We start from the raw sequence: 14,374 nt of genomic DNA, 5'->3' as shown, positions 1-14,374 counted from the left end.
ATGTGTGAATACATAGACAAACATAGTGTCACTAGTATGCCTGTACTTGACTAGCTCGTTGATCAAAGATGATTGAGTTTCCTAACCATAGACATGAGTTGTCATTTGATTAACGGGATCACATCATTAGTAGAATGATGTGATTGACTTGACACATTTTGTTAGCTTAGCACTTCATTGTTTTAGTTTACTGCTATTGCTTTCTTCATGACTTATACATGTTCCTATGATTATGAGATTATGCAACTCCTGATTACCGGAGGAACACTTTGTGTGCTACCAAACGTCACAACGTAACTAGATGATTATAAAGGTGCTCTACAGGTGTCTCCGATGGTACTTGTTGAGTTGGCATAGATCAAGAATAGGATTTGTCACTCCGATTGTCGGAGAGGTATCTCTGGGCCCTCTCGGTAATGCACATCACTATAAGCCTTGCAAGCAATGTGACTAATAAGTTAGTTACGTGATGATGCACTATGAAATGAGTAAAGAGACTTGCCGGTAACGAGATTGAGCAAGGTATTGAGATACCGACGATCGAATCTCGGGCAAGTAACATACCGATGACAAAAGGAACAACGTATGTTGTTATGCGGTTTGACCGATAAAGATCTTCGTAGAATATGTAGGAACCAATATGAGCATCCAGGTTCCGCTATTGGTTATTGACCGGAAACGTGTCTCGGTCATGTCTACATAGTTCTCGAACCCGTAGGGTCCGCACGCTTAAAGTTCTGTGACGATCGGTATTATGAGTTTTTGTGTTTTGATGTATCGAAGGTAGTTCGGAGTCTTGGATATGATCACGGACATGATGAGGAGTCTCGAAATGGTCGAGACGTAAAGATCGATATATTGGACGACTATGTTCGGACACTAGAAGTGTTTCGGGAGGTTTCGGACATATACCGGAGTACCGAGGGATTACCGGAACCCCCCGGGGGATGTAATGGGCCTATTGGGCCTTAGTGGAGAAGAGGAGGGGCGGCCAGGGCAGGCCGCGCGCCCCCTCCCCCTCTAGTCCGAATTGGACAAGGAGGGGGGGCGCCCCCTTTCCTTCCTCCTCTCTCCTTCCCTTTCCCCTTCTCCTACTCCTACTAGGAAAGGAGGAGTCCTACTCTAGGTGGGAGTAGGACTCCCCCCTTGGCGCGCCCTCCTCCTGGCCGGCCGCCTCCCCCCTAGCTCCTTTATATACAGGGGCAGGGGGCACCCCAAAGACACACAAGTTGATCATTGATCTCTCTCGGCCGTGCGCAGTGCCCCCTCCATCATAATCCACCTCGGTCATACTGTAGCGGTGCTTAGGCGAAGCCCTGCGACGGTAGCTTCACCAACATCATCACCACGCCGTCATGCTGACGAAACTCTCCTTCGAGCTCTACTAGATCATGAGTTCGCGGGACGTCACCGAGCTGAACGTGTGCTGAACACGGAGGTGCTGTACGTTCGGTACTAAGGATCGGTCGATCGTGAAGACGTACGACTACGTCAACCACGTTGTCATAACACTTCCTCTTAACGGTCTACGAGGGTACGTGGATGACACTCTCCCCTCTCATTGCTATGCATCACCATGATCTTGCGTGTGCGTAGGAATTTTTTTGAAATTACTATGTTCCCCAACAGTGGCATCCGAGCCAGGTTTATGCGTAGATGTTATATGCACGAGTAGAACACAAGTGAGTTGTGGGCGATACAAGTCATACTGCTTACCATCATGTCATACTTTGGTTCAGCGGTATTGTTGGATGAAGCGGACCGGACCGACATTACACATACGCTTACGCGAGACTGGTTCTACCGACGTGCTTTGCACACAGGTGGCTGGCGGGCGTCAGTTTCTCCAACTTTAGTTGAATCGAGTGTGGCTACGCCCGGTCCTTGAGAAGGTTAAAATGACACTAACTTGACGAACTATCATTGTGGTTTTGATGCGTAGGTAAGAACGGTTCTTGCTCAGCCCGTAGCAGCCACATAAAACTAGCAACAACAAAGTAGAGGATGTCTAACTTGTTTTTGCAGGGCATGTTGTGATGTGATATGGTCAAGACATGATGCTATATTTATTGTATGAGATGATCATGTTTTGTAACGGAGTTATCGGCAACTGGCAGGAGCCATATGGTTGTCGCTTTATTGTATGCAATGCAATCGCCCTGTAATTGCTTTACTTTATCACTAAGCGGTAGCGATAGTCGTAGAAGCAATAGTTGGCGAGACAACAACGATGCTACGATGGAGATCAAGGTGTCGTGCCGGTGACGATGGTGATCATGGCGGTGCTTTGGAGATGGAGATCAAAGGCACAAGATGATGATGGCCATATCATATCACTTATATTGATTGCATGTGATGTTTATCCTTTATGCATCTTATTTTGCTTTGTTTGACGGTAGCATTATAAGATGATCTCTCACTAAATTTCAAGGTAAAAGTGTTCTCCCTGATTATGCATCGTTGCCAAAGTTCTTCATGCCGAGACACCACGTGATGATCGGGGGTGATAAGCTCAATGTTCATCTACAACGGGTGTAAGAAATTTTTGCACACACAGAATACTCGGGTTAAACTTGACGAGCCTAGCATATGCAGATATGGCCTCGGAACTGAAAGCACAAGTGCTCCCTGGGTGATTTTGATAATTGATGACAACGTATCTCTTGTTGGACTAATACTTTTACCTAGTATGTTTCAGACAAGTTCAACAAATTAAGTGGCATGGACTAAAGGATGTGGAACCCCTTCAAGATGCTAAGGACAAAGGATTAGCTCAAGCTTCAAGATCAAGACTCTACATTTTCTATTTTAGTGATCCAAGATCACATTGAGTCTATAGGAAAAGCCAATACTATCAAGAGGGGATGAGGTGTTGCTTGATGAGGTTCTTGCTTCATAGTGCTTAGTGATATGCTCCAAAACCCTCAACTACCTTCCCACATCCACATATGACCTAAATCAAAAGTCAAACTCAGCCCCACCGATTCTTTCTATCCGGCGCCACCGAGTTCAGATGCCATAGCCACTGACACAAACCCTAGGCAAATCGGTTTCACCGATAGGGATCTCGTTCTCACCGAGATGGGATTGTATTCTCTCTGTGTATGTCCATTACCAAAATCAGTCCCACCGAGATTGAGCAATTGGTACTACCGAGATTACAATGCAAACTTTCTGGTTAGCTTATTATCAAAATCGGTCCCACCGAGTTTGTGTAATCGGTCTCACCAAGTTTGCCTGACCAACTCTCTGGTTAGCTTATTACCAAAATCGGTCCCACCGAGTTTGTGTAATCGGTCTCACCAAGATTACGTTATGCCCTAACCCTAACCATATCGGTCCTACCGAGTTGCATCTCAGTCCCACCGAAAATCCTAACGGTCACTAGGTTTGCTAAATCGGTCCGACCGAGTTTCTCAATTCGGTCTCACCGAGATTGGTAAATTGTGTGTAACGGTTAGTTTTTGTGTGGAGGCTATATAAACCCCTCCACCCACTCTTCATTCGTGAAGAGAGCCATCAGAACATACCTACACTTCCAATACACATTTTCTGAGAGAGAACCACCCACTCATGTGTTGAGGCCAAGATATTCCATTCCCACCATATGAATCTTGATCTCTAGCCTTCCCCAAGTTGCTTTCCACTCAAATCTTCTTTCCATCAAATCCATATCCTGTGAGAGAGAGTTGAGTGTTGGGGAGACTATCATTTGAAGCACAAGAGCAAGGAGTTCATCATCAACACACCATTTGTTACTTCTTGGAGAGTGGTGTCTCCTAGATTAGCTAGGTGTCACTTGGGAGCCTCCGACAAGATTGTGGAGTTGAACCAAGGAGTTTGTAAGGGCAAGGAGATTGCCTACTTCGTGAAGATCTACCGCTAGTGAGGCAAGTCCTTCGTGGGCGATGGCCATGATGGGATAGACAAGGTTGCTTCTTCGTGGACCCTTCGTGGGTGGAGCCCTCCGTGGACTCGCGCAACCATTACCTTTCGTGGGTTGAAGTCTCCATCAACGTGGATGTACGATAGCACCACCTATCGGAACCACGACAAAAACATCCGTGTCTCCAATTGCGTTTGAATTCTCCAAAGCCTTCCCTTTACATTCTTGCAAGTTGCATGCTTTACTTTCCGCTGCTCATATACTCTTTGCATGCTTGCTTGGTATGTATTGTGTTTGTTAAACTTGTGCCAAAACTCCACTTCAACTTAAAGAAATTAAAAACTACAACTTTTGGTACTTAGTGTCTAATCACCCCCCCCCTCTAGACACCTCTTCTTGATCCTTTCAATTGGTATCAGAGTCTTGGTCTCCATTGCCTTGGTTTAAACACCTTTGGAGGAAGATGGATGTGTCTACTTTGGGGAGTCTTAGACATAGAGTGCCTATTCTTGATGGAGAATATTTTCATGAGTGGAAAAATGAAATTCTTGAGATTTTCAATGAATATCACTTGAACAAGTACATTGCTAGCCCTTGTGCACCTCATATTGATCCCTTGCATCCCACACCCGAAGAGGATCTTGACATGATTCACAATGTTAGAACCATCAATCTTATCATAAGAGGATTGCCCAAAAATTTGATTGCTAGTTTGCCTACTCTTGATTGTGCCTATACTATATGGGAATTTCTTGAGGAACGATTTCTAGATTATTCCTTGAAAAATTTAGATGAAATTCTCCATAAGTCTGTTGCTTTGAGAAAGATGAATTCTAGTGATCCTAGCTTTGGTGATTGTCTATTTGAGCTTACCAATCTCATGCGTGCTATAGGAAATGTTGGGATCATTAGCGATATCATATCTGAAGCTATTAGAATTCATAAAGGTGACCATTGTGATGATCATTTGTCTAATGAATTACCCTCTCTACGAATTGATCAATCACAAAATGATGTTGAATATGGATACTATGATGAGGATGATGATAGTAACTATGATCTCGATGATGCGATGAGACACTTTGGTCTTATGGCAAATCTTTGCGGCTACATGGCTGGAGGAAAGGAATGGGTCCTTGATAGTGGATGTACTGATCATATGACCAGAGATAAAGACATGTTCCGTGAGCTTGCTGGAAACGACGACCCTCGAAAGTATGTCACTTTTGGTGATAATTCAAAGGGTAAGGTGGTTGGCCTTGGTAAGGTGGCCATATCACATGATAGCCCCATACAAAATGTCATGCTCGTTGAATCTCTTGGCTACAACTTACTTTCAATATCTAGACTTGCCGATTTCGGTTTCAATGTCCTATTTACTGAAGTAGACTGCCAAGTGTTTCGTAGAGATAATCATAAAATGGTCTTTACCGGTATACGTAGAGGAGGTCTTTACATTGTTGACTTCACTAAAAAGGCTCAACCTAGAACTTGCTTAATTGCTAAATCTTCTAAAGGCTGGTTGTGGCATAGAAGGCTAGGCCATGTGGGCATGCGAAACCTTGACAAACTCATTAAAGGAAATCATATCCTTGGCGTTAACGATGTCATATTTGACAAGGATAGACTTTGTAGTGCTTGTCAAGCAGGGAAACCAGTTGGAGGAAGTCATCGCGCTAAGAACATCATGACCACAAGAAGACCACTTGAGCTACTTCACATGGATCTCTTTGGTCCAAATGCCTACAAGAGTCTCGGTGGTAACTCATTTGGTCTAGTCATAGTTGGTGATTTTTCAAGATTTACGTGGGTGTTCTTTCTTGATGACAAATCGCAGGTCCAAAAGATCTTCAAAAACTTTGCTAGGAAGGCCCAAAATCAATTTGACGTGAAGAGCAAGAAGGTTTGGAGCGACAACGGAATGGAGTTCAAGAACGCAAATGTGGACACCTTTCTTGACGAAGAAGGGATTGCACATGAGTTCTTGGCTACGTACACACCTCAACAAAATGGAGTCGTTGAGAGGAAGAACCGGACACTTATCGAGATGGCAAGAACGATGCTTGATGAGTACAAGACGCCAAAACACTTTTGGGTGGAAGCAGTTGAGACAGCTTGTCATGCAACAAATCGCTTGTATCTTCACAAGCTACTCGGCAAGATGGCATACAAGCTCCTCACTAGTAACAAACCCCAAGTTGGATACTTTCGAGTATTCGGCTCAAAGTGCTACATTCTTGATAAGCATCGTCGTTCTAAATTTGGTCCTAAGTCTCATGAAGGTTTCCTACTTGGTTATGGCTCAAACTCTCACACATACCGTGTCTACAACAATTTCACCCAAAAGGTTGAAGAAACGGTAGATGTGAAGTTTGATGAATCTAACGGCTCGCAAGTAGAGCAATTGCCAATTGATGTAGGAGACAAAGATCCCTCGGAAGCAATCCAAGACTTGTCTATTGGAAAGATTCGTCCAACGGAGATAAAGGAGAGTACCTCGTCCGTCCAAGTGGAAGCTTCTACCTCACGACAAGGTGAACCAAGAGTTGATATGGAAGCATCCACGAGTGGGACACACCAAGATGAAGAAAACGAGGAAGTGCACCAAGACGAACGTCAACAACCTCCTTCTCCACCATGACAAGAGAACAACAATGCTAACAATGAAGAAGGCCAAGAAGACGAACAAGATGAAGAAGATGTTCAACCAAGACCCAAGCAAAAGCTTTCACGAGTTCGAGCAAGAATTGCTAAAGATCATCCCGTGGAGCAAATCTACAATGATATCCAAACCGGGAGAATCACTCGCTCTAAAACTCGTTTGGCTAACTTTTTTGAACATTACTCATTCATCTCTAGCATTGAACCTATGAATGTTGAAGAAGCATTGGAGGATCCGGACTGGATAAACGCTATGCATGAAGAGCTACACAACTTTGAGAGAAATCAAGTGTGGACATTGGTCGAGAAGCCCGACAACAACCACAACATCATCGGTACCAAATGGGTGTTTCGCAACAAGCAAGATGAAGATGGACAAGTGGTTCGCAACAAAGCATGTCTCGTCGCCCAAGGCTACACACAAGTCGAAGGTATGGACTATGGTGAGACATATGCTCCCATTGCTAGACTTGAGTCCGTTCGCATCTTACTTGCTTATGCTAATCACCATGATATCACTTTGTACCAAATGGACATTAAAAGTGCTTTTCTAAATGGTGAAATTGAGGAGGAAGTTTATGTTAAGCAACCTCCCGGCTTTGTCAATCCTAAGAAACCTAATCATGTCTTCAAACTTCACAAAGCCCTTTATGGTCTTGAACAAGCTCCTAGAGCATGGTATAAATGCTTGACCAAGTTCCTTATTGAAAAAGGCTTTGAAATTAGAAAAATAGATTCTACTCTTTTTACTAAAAGGGTTAATGGAGAACTATTTGTATGCCAAATTTATGTCGATGATATTATATTTGGATTAACTAACCCTCATTTTAGTGAAAAGTTTGGGAAGCTAATGTCGGAGAAGTTTGAGATGTCTATGATGAGTGAACTCAAATTCTTTCTTGGTTTGCAAATCAAGCAAACTAAGGAAGGCACCTTTGTCTCTCAAACAAAGTACACCAAGGACTTATTCAAGAAGTTCAATATGCAAGAATGCAAAGGTATGACTACACCCATGCCTACTAGTGGACATCTTGATTTGACCAAAGATGGTGAACCGGTTGATCAAAAAGTTTACCGCTCTATGATTGGTTCATTGTTATATCTATGTGCTTCACATCCCGATATCATGCTAAGTGTGTGCATGTGTGCACGATATCAAGCTGCTCCTAAGGAATGTCATCTTAAGGCCGTGAAGAGGATAGTGAGATACTTAATACATACACCAAATTTTGGCATTTGGTATCCAAAGAGGGCTTCCTTTGATCTTGTTGGCTACTCCGACTCGGACTATGCCGGTGACAAGGTTGATAGAAAGTCCACTTCGGGTACTTGTCAATTCCTTGGTAGATCTCTTGTGTCTTGGTCTTCCAAGAAACAAAACTCGGTATCCTTATCCACCGCCGAAGCGGAATACATTGCCGCTGGTTCATGTTGTGCTCAATTACTTTGGATGACCCAAACTCTTAAAGATTATGGGATATATGTGAAACATGTTCCATTACTTTGTGACAATGAAAGTGCTATCAAGATTGCTCACAATCCTGTGCAACACTCTCGAACTAAGCATATTGAAGTTCGTTGTCATTTCATTCGAGATCACGTTGCTAAGGGTGACATAAACCTTAAGCATGTTCGCACCAATAAGCAATTAGCGGATATATTCACTAAACCACTTGATGGGAAAGTGTTTTGCAGGTTAAGAGGTGAATTGAACATCATTGATGCTTCAAACTTGGAGTAGGAACTCCATTGGATACATGCAAGACTTGAGCTTACGACTAATCACTTGATATTTCTCCTATGATGATTATCTTATGTCTTGAAAATTTGCATCTTGCATGTTATCTAACCCTTGTAGGTACTTGGATGAATCTAACTCTATGAGATTGCAACTCACTCACATCTTGAGCAATCTCTACATCACCAAGTCTCTACACAATGGTGGTTGATGACAAGGAAGCACGAAACCTTTCAGACATATCCTTTGACAAATTCTATGTTGAGCTTCATGATTGTCATGTTGGATACACAAGTGCCCTTCCTTGCGAAAACTAACCCATGTAGGTAGATGAACTCAAAATCCCAAGGGTGCTCCCAACTCTTGATGGGCTACATCAACCTTAAGCAACCCACACAAGTTCAACTACATGATCAAGATCAACACCGCCACCCAAGGTATGTTATTCCATCTTAGAGTAGCTTTACTCCAAGTCATGAGTCAAAGAAACTCGACAAGATGTGAATACATCAAGATACTTAAACGAAAAATGGTAACCCCATTTCGAGCTTAAACGATGAGTACGACTTATGATCAAGTGATCTCACTTGACTCCTAAGTCAATATACTCTAACATAGGTGACTTTGTCACCGCCCAACTCTAGATGAAGTTCTCTTGTGTTCTTTTCTGTGTTCTTGCATTTGTCTCATGCATATTTGTTTCCCCTTTCAAAAAAAACTTCATCTAGATATTTTAGTTTCTTTTCTTTGCTTTTTGTTCTACATTTTCTGCATCCAATTCATTGCAAATCTTTGTGAGATCTTATTTGTCCAGTGAGCTGAGGTGACAAGTGTTTTTCTCTGTGATGAACTCGGTTCCACCGGTTTCATGTCTCCAGTCTAGCCAAAGATTTTTGGAGTAACCAAAGCATACAACTTGGTGACACCGATTTCACTACAGGAAAAACATTTTGCCATTTATTCCTTCTTTATTCTTGATCCAGCTCCACTCAATGAATCTTGTCCTCTGCAAGCATCTCATTTACCCTAATGCTTTGTATTGTGATTCAAGGACCGAACCCATTCACAACAAATTCCAGAAGACCCTTCTTGGAAATTGATGTCAAAGGGGGAGAGAGAGATCACATCAAAGCTTAATCATATCTCTAGGGGGAGAGATCTCTAGGGGGAGGGAATACTCCAGGAAAGAGTAATCTTCAATGATCCCAGATGCTTGATGTTCAAGAGGAGAGATGCCACATGTCTTCTTGGGGGAAAGACATGTTCATATGTGCTTATTTGCATTAGCTCTGTTTTTCTGTTCCCTATCTTCTCCCAGTATCCCATGCTAGATTCAGGGGGAGCAAGACATCCAAGGGAAAGAAATTTATTAAATTCATTGCTTATCTTTCTCTTTGGGGACATGTCAATATCTATCGTGGTACTCTGTACTCACTCTACATGTCATCCCAGTCTTGGTACTCCTGTGGTTTCTTTTGTTTGCTCTAGCTAGTGGGTGCATCTGTGTTATCTAAGCTTGTTTACGCAGGCTCATTCCATCCTAGCCAACTCAAGACCACAAGGTAAGTATATGCATCATAGTCATGTGTATGAGAAATTCTTGCTGATGTACATACTGTTTGCAAGAAGGACTCATGGGCATGAAGGTACATTTCCCATATTCATATCTTTTGCCCTGATGCATATAGCCAAGATACATGTAACACATTGCTACTCTGTCATGGTTATGCTCTCACATGCTTCTATATTCCATATTCACATGATTGCATACATGTAGGGGGAGCCTATGCTTGTTACATGTCTTTCCAAAGCTTTACTTTCTATTCTCTATATCTTTATCTAAAGCTTTGATGTATGTTGCCATCAATTACCAAAAAGGGGAAGATTGAAAGCACAAGTGCTCCCTGGGTGATTTTGATAATTGATGACAACATATCCCTTGTTGGACTAATACTTCTACCTAGTATGTTTCAGACAAGTTCAACAAATTAAGTGGCATGGACTAAAGGATGTGGAACCCCTTCAAGATGCTAAGGACAAAGGATTAGCTCAAGCTTCAAGATCAAGACTCTACATTTTCTATTTTAGTGATCCAAGATCACATTGAGTCTATAGGAAAAGCCAATACTATCAAGAGGGGATGAGGTGTTGCTTGATGAGGTTCTTGCTTCATAGTGCTTAGTGATATGCTCCAAAACCCTCAACTACCTTCCCACATCCACATATGACCTAAACCAAAAGTCAAACTCAGCCCCACCGGTTCTTTCTATCCGGCGCCACCGTGTTCAGATGTCATAGCCACTGCCACAAACCCTAGGCAAATCGGTTTCACCGATAGGGATCTCGGTCTCACCGAGATGGGATTGTAATCTCTCTGTGTATGTCCATTACCAAAATCGATCCCACCGAGATTGAGCAATCGGTACTACCGAGATTACAATGCAAACTTTCTGGTTAGCTTATTACCAAAATCGGTCCCACCGAGTTTGTGTAATCGGTCTCACCAAGTTTGCCTGACCAACTCTCTGGTTAGCTTATTACCAAAATCGGTCCCACCGAGTTTGTGTAATTGGTCTCACCGAGATTACATTATGCCCTAACCCTAACCATATCGGTCCTACCGAGTTGCATCTCAGTCCCACCGGAAATCCTAACGGTCACTAGGTTTGCTAAATCGGTCCGACCGAGTTCCTCAATTCGGTCTCACCGAGATTGGTAAATTGTGTGTAACGGTTAGTTTTTGTGTGGAGGCTATATAAACCCCTCCACCCACTCTTCATTCATGAAGAGAGGCATCAGAACATACCTACACTTCCAATACATATTTTCTAAGAGGGAACCACCTACTCATGTGTTGAGGCCAAGATATTCCATTCCCACCATATGAATCTTGATCTCTAGCCTTCCCCAAGTTGCTTTCCACTCAAATCTTCTTTCCATCAAATCCATATCCTGTGAGAGAGAGTTGAGTGTTGGGGAGACTATCATTTGAAGCACAAGAGCAAGGAGTTCATCATCAACACACCATTTGTTACTTCTTGGAGAGTGGTGTCTCCTAGATTGGCTTGGTGTCACTTGGGAGCCTCCGACAAGATTGTGGAGTTGAACCAAGGAGTTTGTAAGGGCAAGGAGATCGCCTACTTCGTGAAGATCTACCGCTAGTGAGGCAAGTCCTTCGTGGACGATGGCCATGATGGGATAGACAAGGTTGCTTCTTCGTGGACCCTTCGTGGGTGGAGCCCTCCGTGGACTCGCGCAACCGTTACCCTTCGTGGGTTGAAGTCTCCATCAACGTGGATGTACGATAGCACCACCTATCGGAACCACGACAAAAACATCCGTGTCTCCAATTGCGTTTGAATTCTCCAAAGCCTTCCCTTTACATTCTTGTAAGTTGCATGCTTTACTTTCTGCTGCTCATATATTCTTTGCATGCTTGCTTGATATGTATTGTGTTTGTTAAACTTGTGCCAAAACTCCACTTCAACTTAAAGAAATAAAAAACTGCAACTTTTGGTACTTAGTGTCTAATCACCCCCCCTCTAGACACCTCTTCTCGATCCTTTCAGGAACACTGAGATCGAAAGGTCGAGCGTGAATCATATAGTAGATATGATCAACATAGATATGTTCACCATTGAAAACTACTCCATCTCACGTGATGATCGGTTATGGTTTAGTTGATATGGATCACGTGATCACTTAGATGTTTAGAGGGATGTCTATCTAAGTGGGAGTTCTTAAGTAATATGATTAAATGAACTTAAATTTATCATGAACTTAGTACCTGATAGTATTTTGCTTGTCTATGTTATTGTAGATAGATGGCCCGTGTTGTTGTTCCGTTGAATTTTAATGCGTTCCTTGAGAAAGCAAAGTTGAAAGATGATGGTAGCAATTACAAGGACTGGGTCCGTAACTTGAGGATTATCCTCATTGCTGCACAGAAGAATTACGTCCTGGAAGCACCACTAGGTGCCAGGCCTGCTGCAGATGCTGCTGATGACGTTAAGGACGTCTGGCAGAGTAAAGCTGATGACTACTCGATAGTTCAGTGTGCCATGCTTTACGGTTTAGAACCGGGACTTCAACGACGTTTTGAACGTCATGGAGCATATGAGATGTTCCAGGAGGTTGAAGTTAATATTTTAAGCAAATGCCTGGATTGAGAGATATGAAGTCTCCAATAAGTTCTACAGCTGCAAGATGGAGGAGAATAGTTCTGTCAGTGAACATATACTCAGAATGTCTGGGTACCATAACCACTTGACTCAACTGGGAGTTAATCTTCCTGTTGATAGTGTCATTGATAGAGTTCTTCAATCACCGCCACCAAGCTACAAGAGCTTCGTGATGAACTATAATATGCAAGGGATGGATAAGATGATTCCCGAGCTCTTCGCAATGCTAAAAGCTGCGGAGGTAGAAATCAAGAAGGAGCATCAAGTGTTGATGGTCAACAAGACCACCAGTTTCAAGAAAAAGGGTAAAGGGAAGAAGAAAGGGAACTTCAAGAAGAACGTCAAAGAAGTTGTTGTTCAAGAGAAGAAACCCAAGTCTGGACCTAAGCCTGAGACTGAGTGCTTCTACTGCAAAGGGACTGGTCACTGGAAGCGGAACTGCCCCAAGTATTTGGCGGATAAGAAGGATGGCAAGGTGAACAAAGGTATATGTGATATACATGTTATTGATGTGTACCTTACTAGAGCTTGCAGTAGCACCTGGGTATTTGATACTGGTTATGTTGCTAATATTTGCAACTTGAAACAGGGACTACGGATTAAGCGAAGACTGGCTAAGGACGAGGTGACGATGCGCGTGGGAAATGGTTCCAAAGTCGATGTGATCGCCGTCAGCACGCTACCTCTACATCTACCTTCGGGATTAGTTTTAGACCTGAATAATTGTTATTTGGTGCTAGTGTTAAGCATGAACATTATATCTGGATCTTGTTTGATGCGAGATGGTTATTCATTTAAATCTAAGAATAATGGTTGTTCTATTTATATGAGTAATATCTTTTATGGCCATGCACCCTTGAAAAGTGGTCTATTTGTGTTGACTCTCGATAGTAGTGATACACATATTCATAATGTTGAAGCCAAAAGATGCAGAGCTGATAATGATAGTGCAACTTATTTGTGGCACTGTCGTTTGGGTCATATTGGTGTAAAGCGCATGAAAAAACTCCATACTGATGGACTTCTGGAATCATTTGATTATGAATCACTTGGTACTTGCGAACCATGCCTCATGGGAAAGATGACTAAAACGCCGTTCTCCGGAACAATGGAGCGAGCAACAGATTTATTGGAAATCATACATACTGATGTATGTGGTTCGGTGAATATTGAGGCTCGCGCCGGGTATCGTTATTTTCTCACCTTCACAGATGATTTGAGCAGATATGGGTATATCTACTTAATGAAACATAAGTCTGAAACATTTGAAAAGTTCAAAGAATTTCAGAGCAAAGTGGAAAATCACCATAACAAGAAAATAAAGTTTCTACGATCTGATCGTAGAGGAGAATATTTGAGTTACGAGTTTGGTCTACATTTGAAACAATGCGGAATAGTTTCGCAACTCACGCCACCCGGAACACCACAGCGTAATGGTGTGTCCGAACGTTGTAATCGTACTTTACTAGATATGGTGCGATCTATGATGTCTCTTACTGATTTACCGCTATCATTTTGGGGTTATGCTTTAGAGACGGCTGCATTCACGTTAAATAGGGCACCTTCAAAATCCGTTGAGACGACGCCTTATGAACTGTGGTTTGACAAGTAACCAAAGTTGTCGTTTATTAAAGTTTGGGGCTGTGATGTTTATGTGAAAAAGCTTCAACCTGATAAGCTCGAACCCAAATCGGAGAAATGTGTCTTCATAGGATACCCAAAGGAGACTATTGGGTACACCTTCTATCACATATCCGAAGGCAAGACATTCGTTGTTAAGAATGGATCCTTTCTAGAGAAGGAGTTTCTCTCGAAAGAAGTGAGTGGGAGGAAAGTATAACTTGATGAGGTAACTGTACCTGCTCCCGTATTGGAAAGTAGTTCATCACAGAAACCGGTTCCTGTGAC

Source organism: Triticum aestivum, chromosome 4A (genome assembly GCF_018294505.1).
Source record: "Triticum aestivum cultivar Chinese Spring chromosome 4A, IWGSC CS RefSeq v2.1, whole genome shotgun sequence".
Classification (NCBI taxonomy): Eukaryota; Viridiplantae; Streptophyta; class Magnoliopsida; order Poales; family Poaceae; genus Triticum; species Triticum aestivum.
The sequence above is the reverse complement of the archived record's forward strand: the minus strand, read 5'-3'. Positions refer to the sequence as shown.